Source organism: Bidens hawaiensis, unplaced genomic scaffold, assembly GCF_021521415.1.
Source record: "Bidens hawaiensis isolate Kalapana, Puna unplaced genomic scaffold, B.hawaiensis_p1.1 tig00003961_1, whole genome shotgun sequence".
Taxonomy (NCBI): Eukaryota; Viridiplantae; Streptophyta; class Magnoliopsida; order Asterales; family Asteraceae; genus Bidens; species Bidens hawaiensis.
In genome coordinates, this window is record NW_027491228.1 from 1,100,535 (window position 1) to 1,110,569 (window position 10,035).

At 32.5% G+C, this 10,035-nt stretch overlaps 1 pseudogene across 1 annotated transcript; it reads left to right on the forward strand.

Annotated features, from left to right (window-relative positions):
• The first annotated feature begins 4,494 nt into the window (after nucleotides 1-4,494).
• LOC143624730 (protein trichome birefringence-like 38) lies at nucleotides 4,495-9,486 on the forward strand (annotated as a pseudogene). Its single transcript, XR_013152164.1, has 5 exons — nucleotides 4,495-4,761; nucleotides 7,763-7,937; nucleotides 8,051-8,226; nucleotides 8,300-8,459; nucleotides 9,155-9,486. The product of XR_013152164.1 is annotated as a protein trichome birefringence-like 38 (transcript).
• Nucleotides 9,487-10,035: the final 549 nt, after the last annotated feature.

The window sequence follows — 10,035 nt, forward strand, 5'->3', positions numbered from 1 at the left end:
AACTTTCGATGTATGTACCCCATTTTTTACAGCTATCCAAACACTTCAAAGTTGTCTTGTCTTCATAAATAGGACAAGCAAACTTACCTTTGGTAATTTATCATGACAAATTACTATATGCTGGAAAATCACTTATGGTGCAAAAAATCATGGCTCTCAACATAAATCTTTCCTTTTTATAAGAATCATACACTTCTACACCTGTACCCCATAGAGTTTTCAAGTCATCAATCAACGGAGACAAGTAAACGTCAATGTCATTACCAGGTTGTTTCGGTCCCTAAATTAACAACGGCATCATTATGTACTTTTATAACCATGGTGGAAGATTGTAGATGCATAGAGGAACTGGCCATGCACTATAAAGGCTACTCATGGCTCCGAAAGGGTTAATTCCTTCTGATCTAAGTCCAAACTATATGTTTCTAACCTCGTTGTCAAATTCTGGATACATATTATCAATATTTTTCCATTGAGGTGAATCCGCAGCATATCTTAATTTTCCATCATTTATACGATCATCTGAATGCCAACACAATAACTTTGCTTCTTTCTCATTTGAAAATAATCGTTTTAGTCTCGGTATGATTGGCAAATACCACAACAATTTAGCCGGATGTCCATTCTTCACATCTTCGTCAACTTCATCAGTTTTCGTTTTACGCTTATACCTCTAAGCGCCACACTTTGAACATTTATAATCATTTTTGAACTTTTTCCTATACAACATACAATCATTTGGACATGCATGTATTCTTTTCACTTTCAATCCCATCGGGCACATAAGTTTCTTTGCTTTGTATAATGAAACCGGAAACTCATTAACTTTCGGAAGCATTTCGTACACAACCTCTAATAGATATGTGAAACTTGCATCGCTCCACCCGTACCTAGTCTTTGCGTTAAACAATTTCAAAACAGCACTAAGTTTCGAAAATTTCAAACAACTAGTGTATAATGGTTTTTCTGAATCTTCAAATAGACGTTTTAATTTGTCTTGTTCACTATCACCAACATTATTCTCTAAATCGTTATACATGTCATTTAAATAGTCATCGACGTCATTTAAATCGCCATCGTCATTATCTATTAAATTGTGTTTATCATCATTGTCCTTATTTGACGACGTGCCACGATCAGTAAGTGACTCACCATGCATTGACCAACAAGTATATCTAGGTTTAAATCCATGAGATATCAAATGGTACTTTATTTCATATATATCATTATATCTTTCGTTGTTTTCACAACTCCTACAAGAACACCAAATCATTTTATCTCCAACTTTCACTTGATTATATTTGGAAGCCTTAAGAAAACCTTTAACGCCATTTATATATGTTTTGTCGGTAGATAAACGACCGTACATCCGGTCTTTACGATCCATTTGAAAGAAAAAAAAATATATGAATATGGTTTAAATCGGTGCTCTAAGGCAACGGATCCTAGCCCACTTTTTGAAAATTATCTCTCTCATGTATACATTTTAACGAGTTGTCAATTTAAGAAAAAATCGGCAGCATTTCCCCTTAACTCCCCAAGCATGCGTATAAACCGCAAACTCGAAAGAGTAGGAGGAAATAATCATCGGATTTTTTCTTAAATGTCAACCCGTTAAAATATATACACATCCTAAAGGAAATATAATATTCCAAAAGTAGTCCCGAAAAAGGGAGAATCCAAAATTTATCTCCATTAGATAAATTTTGACGAGTATATACTCTAAAGGGCTAAAAGATTGGTTAGTGAGTAAGGTGGTGTTCGTTTTTTACTAGAATATCTTCTTGGCCTCTTATATCTGCACCATACAAACCACGCGCAGACCTTTAGGCTTGAAGACTGTTTGTTTTACTGAAGACATTTCATTAAAAAACGTATTCGCGCCCTCTTATCCTAAAAGACATGGACCAACATCTTTTCACATCTTCTGCATCTTCTATTTTATTCCAAACCCTAGCCCCCTTTCATTCTACCTTCTCCTTCCCTTTATCTCCTCCCCTACCATCTCCCTTCATCACCTCCCCAACCTCCACCACCGGCGACTTCCACCACCGCGAACTCCATCACCGGCGACCTCCACTGTCACGCCGCACCGTCGCTGCTCCACTGTCGCACTACCGCTGCTCCACTGCCGCACCGACAACCCCATACCTCTGTCGCCCTTCGCCTGCCGTATGTCCGCCGCCTCCGCCGCCCACTGCCACACATCCACAACTCCGGTCCATGTATTATTATTTTGTTGATTTGTTTACTTTACCTATATTTGTATGATTTGTGATGTAATCGGTTTGAATTTGTGTATTGGATTATACTATTGAAAGTTTATAATATCGGAATTTGTTGAAATCAGGTTTAATTGATGTTCGTAGACTGATTATTGATGTCATGTTTATCAATTTAGGTTTATTTTATGTAAACGAGCTTGAGTTTGGTTTGTATTGACTTACGAGATCTTGAGAATTGTTTTTCAATTATTGTTGAATGTTTATTAGTTTTTTTTTTTTTGAAGAAATTGATTTGTTGAACTATCATTAGTTTTTGTTTAATTAATTAGTTTGCATAATTGTCCAATTATCATTAGTTTTTTGTTGAAAAAAGTTTGTAGAAAATTTAGGTTTAATGAAGATCTTGTTCCATTAGGTTTGCATAAAGTTTAAGTTTGAAGACCTTTTTTATGTTTAAAAATTCGGTTTATTTAAATTTCTGTTTATTTTAACAGTTTGCAGACGTGTTAAAAACAAACAGTCTTCTTCTTGCAGACTGCAGAAGTTTGGTCCACCTCTTCTGCTACAGATGTGGTCCACAGACTGCAAACATTTTACCTCTTAAAAAACAAACAGCACCTAAGTATAGTAATAATATTTAAAAGAAAAAGAAAAAAAGAAACCAAAATTCTTTTACCTTCATAAATATAGATGATGAGAGCTTGAAAATAAATGAAGAAGACAATTAAGAATGAAAGATATATGCATGATATATGTATGAGCTGGATAGAAACGTTGCAATTTTCAAATGGGCAACCTTTACAGCGGTTTTATAGTTTATTAAATATATTCTTATTTTGTTTTTGGCATTTGAAGCGTTTCATCCACATAGCAAAATGAATTATTTAATTTTTTGATTTATATTATTATGTTTCTTATGTTTACAGCGGTTCACTTATCAAACCGCTTTATAATTCAATTTTTTTTAGTAGTGAATGATAAATAAAATTTTATAATTTATAAATATTTAAAAACCTAATTTAATATAACATTTAAAGTTTTATTTGTAACTTTATTAGTAAATATATTAATTATAATATTATTAGTTAGCATCCTAGTCGTCTATTTTAATTGAATAGAATGTGAAATAATGGTTTTGTTTTAATAGTGTAGGTAGATATCCAAGTAATTTTGAAATCAAAAGCAAATATATTTTATCAATATATAAGTAATATAAATAAAAATGAGTGAGGTTTTGTGTAACTTCAATGTAAGAAACCTGAACACAAACCTGAGCCATAAATTTGAGAATACGGCTAGATACGTGAACCTGAAGACAATAAAAACGCGAAAATCGTGTCAGTGTCAAGACACATGAACTTGAACCCGGAACGATTTTCATTCTTATTACAAATACAATACATTTAACCTGAAACTTATATTATTTTACATTAATGCTAATAAGTTACAAGTTCGTAACAAAAAGTTAGAAAACTAGAAATGAGTGTGTATAAAGTTATTATGTTCAAACAAACTATAAAAACCTGATGTTCAAATATGTTCCCTTTAACTAGGGGCTTAAAATACTCCACTAGTAGTGCTATTATGTAAAACACATTTAAAAAGATAATTATATAATTTAACGGGTTAAACCGGTCGATTTGCTTTGTCAATCAAAAACGGTAGCGATAGCGGTGCAGCTTGTTGCCCGTTTTCCTTCTGTTTCGATGTAATTTAATATAATTATTAATTTACTTTGTAGAAGATGTCGGTTTAAATATTTATAAACTGACCTGACCTTATCTAGATTAAATTCAAAAATTTTCATGTTATATTCGACTATTCGTGGCATGTGTTTTGTTTCATGTAAAAAATAAAAGTCATCCGAGGTACAATAAAACCATTAAATATGCATTTCCAAGTTTCCATGTCCAAGGAAAAATATTTAATGTTAATTAATATTTAATACATATTAAGTTCCAATTTTGTTTATTCAAATATATTCTTTCCAAGTTACATATGTTTTTCATTCTTTAATAACACATCGATATTAATACGATTGATTGTGATTCACAAGTTTTCTTAGAAATATTAAATATTTTGTAATCTGCATTAATTTAAGTTATAATGTTACATATAACTTTTAATTCTAGATTTGACCTCTTGCAAATTATTTAAGTCGTGGTCGAGCTGTTTGTGATCCAGATCGATCACGTATTCACATTGTCAATATCTCACTCTCACTCTATATATACATACATACATATAGATATATACATCTTTGTGTGTAATCAGTGATCATGGGTTGTGGGATTGAACGAGGATGTTTGTGTGCAATTGTTGTTACTTTGTGTGCACTTGTGTCAGGAGCAACATCAATTGGTGGTGACAAGTGCAACTTGTATCAAGGAAATTGGGTATACGACGAGTCGTAACCTATGTATGATTCTACAAAATGCTCTCACATTCGAAAGGAATACGACTGTATCACGTTCGGACGCCCAGATCGAAGCTACCTAAAGTACCGATGGCAGCCCGACCATTGCGACTTGCCCAAGTATGTATCCCTTCTCTTCCCACATACATTATACGTATATTCATAGTTTCATACATACATATGTTCATATAGAACTACATGCAAAAAGAACATATAGATTTGAGACTTAAAGAATAGATTTACTTTGCATACCTACTTTTTAGTTGTGCCAATTGCTCACGAGACCTAAAATTTGTTCACATGTTTCTTGGCGATTAGAATTTAAGAGGTTTTTTTTTTTTTTTTTTTGCTAATATATAAGATTCATTAATTTTTTACATAAAATTCAACCGAACTTCGATGGTCATATGGTCGAATTTCAGTGGCAGGAGATTGCCCATTACGTACTATTCTTAGAATCCCGTTTAATATACCGGATGATCCAAATAATAAATATACAAATAAAGATAAGCAATAATAATTATATAATGTCTATTGATCTAAATATTAAATAAAACAACTTAAAAAGATTTACACATCAAATTCACAAACTTGTGTGATCCTAACAACAAAACAACATTTTTACATATTCATGTATAAGATTCATTAGACTTACTTTTTTATTTAATGACAGTGTATCATCATGTAACGATGTTCTTGTTAAACCACTTCATGTATCACTGTTTTATAACATTCGACCAATTGAATGGTTTACAAAACGGAACAAATATTTTCCTTATTAGAGAAATGATAAGTTGATAACGCCACCAAGGCACTTTCATCTAATAGTTTCATAATATGGTAAAATAGCTAATTTGTTTTCAACACGTTTTTCTAATTTATATAGTAACGGTAGTAATTTTTCCTTAAGAAGATTGTTTTTAATTTTTTGTAAAGAGAATTATTTTTAGAAGAGAAACAAGCAATCAATGAGTATGACACGAGAAAGATGTACGTTCGTTATTAGTCTTATTACAAGCATACGTCACCACTTTAATGGGATGGTCAAGAGATACGTCTTTCATAAAAAGTATCTCCGCCTTTTCTTATACGGCATTGTTTGGAATAATGTCACACTATTCATGTGTGACGATTATACATAAATTCTTCATATGGTTTGCGTCTTAAATGCGTACAAACAAGAGTAAACTATTGGTATTATTTTAATTATTTTGGTATACTAATACACCAATAGTTTTTTTTAACGACAAATTTATGTTATCTGAGAGTTTTTGAACTCAAATAGAATATGAGATTCTGAGGTGTTAGGCTAGTCGGTGACCCATTTCTAGACCCCCCCCCCCTCCCCCGCTTTTATTAAATGCGTTCTCATACGCTACTTTAAAGTACATAATTTAATTTTTTCATATTTAGAATCCCGTTTTGATTAAAATCCCTTTAAATAGTTTCCTTAACAAATTAATATTGTAAATTATTTCCTAATTTTCAGCGTTTTAATCTACTGTCGAATGACATACATTTTGACATATCCAAAAACGCGGTGTTGTCCTCATTCTGAACAAATGCGTTTTCGCTTTTACATATCATGGTTTTCCTTTCATCCCAGGTTAGACATATGTGCTAGGTTTAGTATCTGATTAACATACTTTGTTTGAGATAGAGAAAACATGCATTGTTAAGAGTACCTAGGATGCCTAAACACCATCGAATGGACCGAAATCGGCCAAAGAAAACTTTAAGAGACGTGATTGTGTGCCGAAGCATACTATTAGAGGAGTTAATAGGTATAATATTACTCACATAGTCACATCTAACAATCATATTGTATCATAACCATGTACATATACCTAATCTTCATTTTGTTTACATGTTGGTTGTTCCCGTTTTAATATATACAAAATTTTATGTGTCACACTTAAATTGTCTTATTTTATAATAAACTAGGTTACGGCATAATCATCAAAATGTAAAACTGCGACACTTCATCAAAGTTTCTACATAGTGGATAAACTACAAGAAACTATAAAAAATGATCAATGCTCATAAAGAAAATCAAGAGGGGATTAATCACAAACTCCAGCCCGTTAAAAAGAAGTTTAATTTGCTTTGTATACATTGAAAAACTAATAATCTAATCTAACTAATCTATAAAATGGAAACATGTTTTTCGCGTGACCTTTAAATATGTCATTCACATGGGATGTCAACTAATCAATTTTCATTTATAAATATTCCACCTAATAAACTAATTTTTTAATTATCATTCCCACAATTTAATATTTTTTATATTAAATGATATTACAATTAATGCATTTATTACTATTTAAATTTATTAATTACCTCAATTAAACCAATTATGAATTTCTTAAATTGTATTATTAACAATTTCTAATCACCTCAATGTGAATGACATATTTGAAGCCTATGTGCAAAATATGTTTTGCTTTAAATATATATTATAATTGTTTCATATACGATGGTATATACTTCATGTTTGATTTCACATATAACTTGTACCGAATATGCGAACATTTTTTATTGACATTATATCATTTTTTAGCTCGTGTAATATATGGGTTACTAACCTGGTCTATGAATAACAAAGAAAGCCGTTGCACAAGGCTCTCGCATGCGTAAGTTTGGAGAGTTTCAAGTCAAACTTAAGCCTGATATTTACCTCTTGCATTTTTGCTAAAAGTTGTTTTAATCATGGTTGTAATCGTGCCTAGGCGCTGAGTACTCGACGAGTAATTCCCGAGTACTCCTTGCCCAGGCCGAGTACACGAAAATAATTCTCTATTACTACCCGATTAGGCCAAGTAACCGCAACTCCCTAATAAATCAAGTTGTCAGCACCTAGTAACTTTTACGACCATGGTTTTAATGACTAGCACCAATCACCTCAAAGTCACATGGCAACCACTTTACAATTGCTCAAAGTTCTACCCGTTGACATATTTAATTATAGATAATTATAGTTGTTCAAGCGTACGATGAATATATATATATATAGCTTAATAATGTAATCATTCATTCCTGCTTTCTTCAAGAACTAACTACAAAACACACTGAGGGGAAAGAAAATAATCATTCATTACGATTCATGCAATTTTACTTGCAGATTTGACGCCCAAAAGTTCTTAAGAATAATGAAGGGAAAGAAAATAATGTACATCGGAGATTCGATTAGCTTAAACCAATGGCAATCGATGGTGTGCCTTCTTCATGCTGCCTTGTCACCACACTCCAATATCACCGAAGAAGCTGTTAACTCGACTACAACGGTCACGTTTGAGGTTATAATCAACTCTTTCTTAACATTACTTATACATCATTTTATGTAACATTGTGTGTTAATTTGGAAAGCTAATGAATATACTGTATATAACTAATTGCATTTAATTTGTAGGATTTTGGGGTTTCAATTTCAATGTTCTTGTCTCACTACTTGGTTGACATTGTGGAGGAGAAAATTGGTCGGGTTTTGGACCTAGATTCGATTACAAGCGGAGATGTATGGAAGGATAACGATGTTTTAATCTTTAATACGTGGCTTTGGTGGTACCGTGCTGGAGAAAAACAACCGTATGTGTATTGTGTTTGTTTACATGTGATTACCATAATGGATGATCATTTTCCCTATTATGATTTGATGTAGATGGGATTATATCAAAATAGGTTCCAAGTATAAAGAAGGACATGGATAGAATGATTGCATTTCATGAAGGTTTAAAGACTTGGGCGAATTGGGTCGATGTGGAAGTAAACATTGAGAGAACCAAGGTGTTTTTTCAAGGAGTTTCTCCGTCTCATTACCAGTAATGTTTTCTTACTCTTTACGTTTTTAAATGCATTATATAGCACATATAAGCTTAACTATTTTCGTACTGTCGTTAGCCATAAAAAATTGTTTTCCTAAATTCTAACACAAAGTTATCAAAAGTTTGTTAATATTAATAATGTCACAAAAAAGATTAAATATCTTATTAGTTACGGAGAAAAAATTATAGAGTGTAAATTTCTAACATGACATGAATCTAAGTTAGTTTAAATGAGTTTCAATAAGGTTGTATACGGGTTATACATGCATAATTCTGGAACACAAACTAAGTTTTCATTTTTTATTAAAAATTTAAAAGTTAGATAGCATTGCTTATATATAGTTTGAAAATTATACATTACTTTATATAGAATTCTATTTTTAAAGTATTAATATAAAAACAATAAAAAAATCAGGTTAAACATTTATTTGTGTCAATTCGGGAATTCTCGTGTTTTGTCAACTTCACATGTCTACAATGTTCGGGTATGAGTCGTTTGGATTCGTCTCAAACTTTTGGGTTAAAAATAAGATTCGACCCATTAACCCATGAACACAACCCATTTAACACCTTACAAAGGTTACACCGCAAGAAATTATTTATAAAATTTAATAAATCATCTGAACACTTATGATTATTTTAAAGTGTACTTTTATCAATACATTGAAATAATTAAATCAAAACTTGTGCAGTGGGTCAGACTGGAACGAGCCGCGTATGACAAACTGTGCTAAAGAAACGATTCCAATAAACGAGTCTATGTTCAATGGCAGCATGCCGCGTGCTGAGACGGTGATTGAGGAAGTCCTGAGTGGTATTGAAAAACCAGTGTCATTGCTTAACATAACAAGATTGTCTCAGTTGAGAAAAGATGGACATCCAAGCAGATTCAATGGCTTTAGAGGAATGGATTGCACACATTGGTGTGTTTTTGGAGTTCCAGACACATGGAACCAACTTCTAGCTGCTGCTCTTGTTTGAATCATATTTTAGGAATACTTTTTATATCAAAGGTTAAGACACTTTTGGGGATCAGTAGTTATAGATCAACTAATAAACCTAAAAGATATATATACATGACAACTTATTGCACTTTCTTTTTAATATTAATGGGAAATTCACTCATGTGTCCATTTGACCGAAACGCTTTGACATAACAATATTGTCTTTTTAAAACTTTCCAACAAATCAATGCTTAACACATATCTCATGACGCAACGGATTCAAATCTTGGCGAAAAATATCAATGATCGGAGCCGGTTTGGATCCGATCAAAGATCGGGGGGGGGGGGGGGAGGGGGGGTTCAACAATAGAGTCCGTGGCGGAACGTGTATATATTCATAACTAGGGCAATCACGTCCTCGTTAATGCAGAAACACTTCTCCTTCTAATCATAAAAACCAGATGGAGCATTGCTTGCCATAAGCTTCATCTTACCCCACGCAGGGGCGGATCTAGCTATTCATTAGGGGTAGCCTCTGCTACCCCTCAACTTTTCGTCGATAGTGTAAAAAATTATTTTTTTAGACATGTTTTCGTATTTCGTTACCCCTGAAAAAATATGGCGTTACC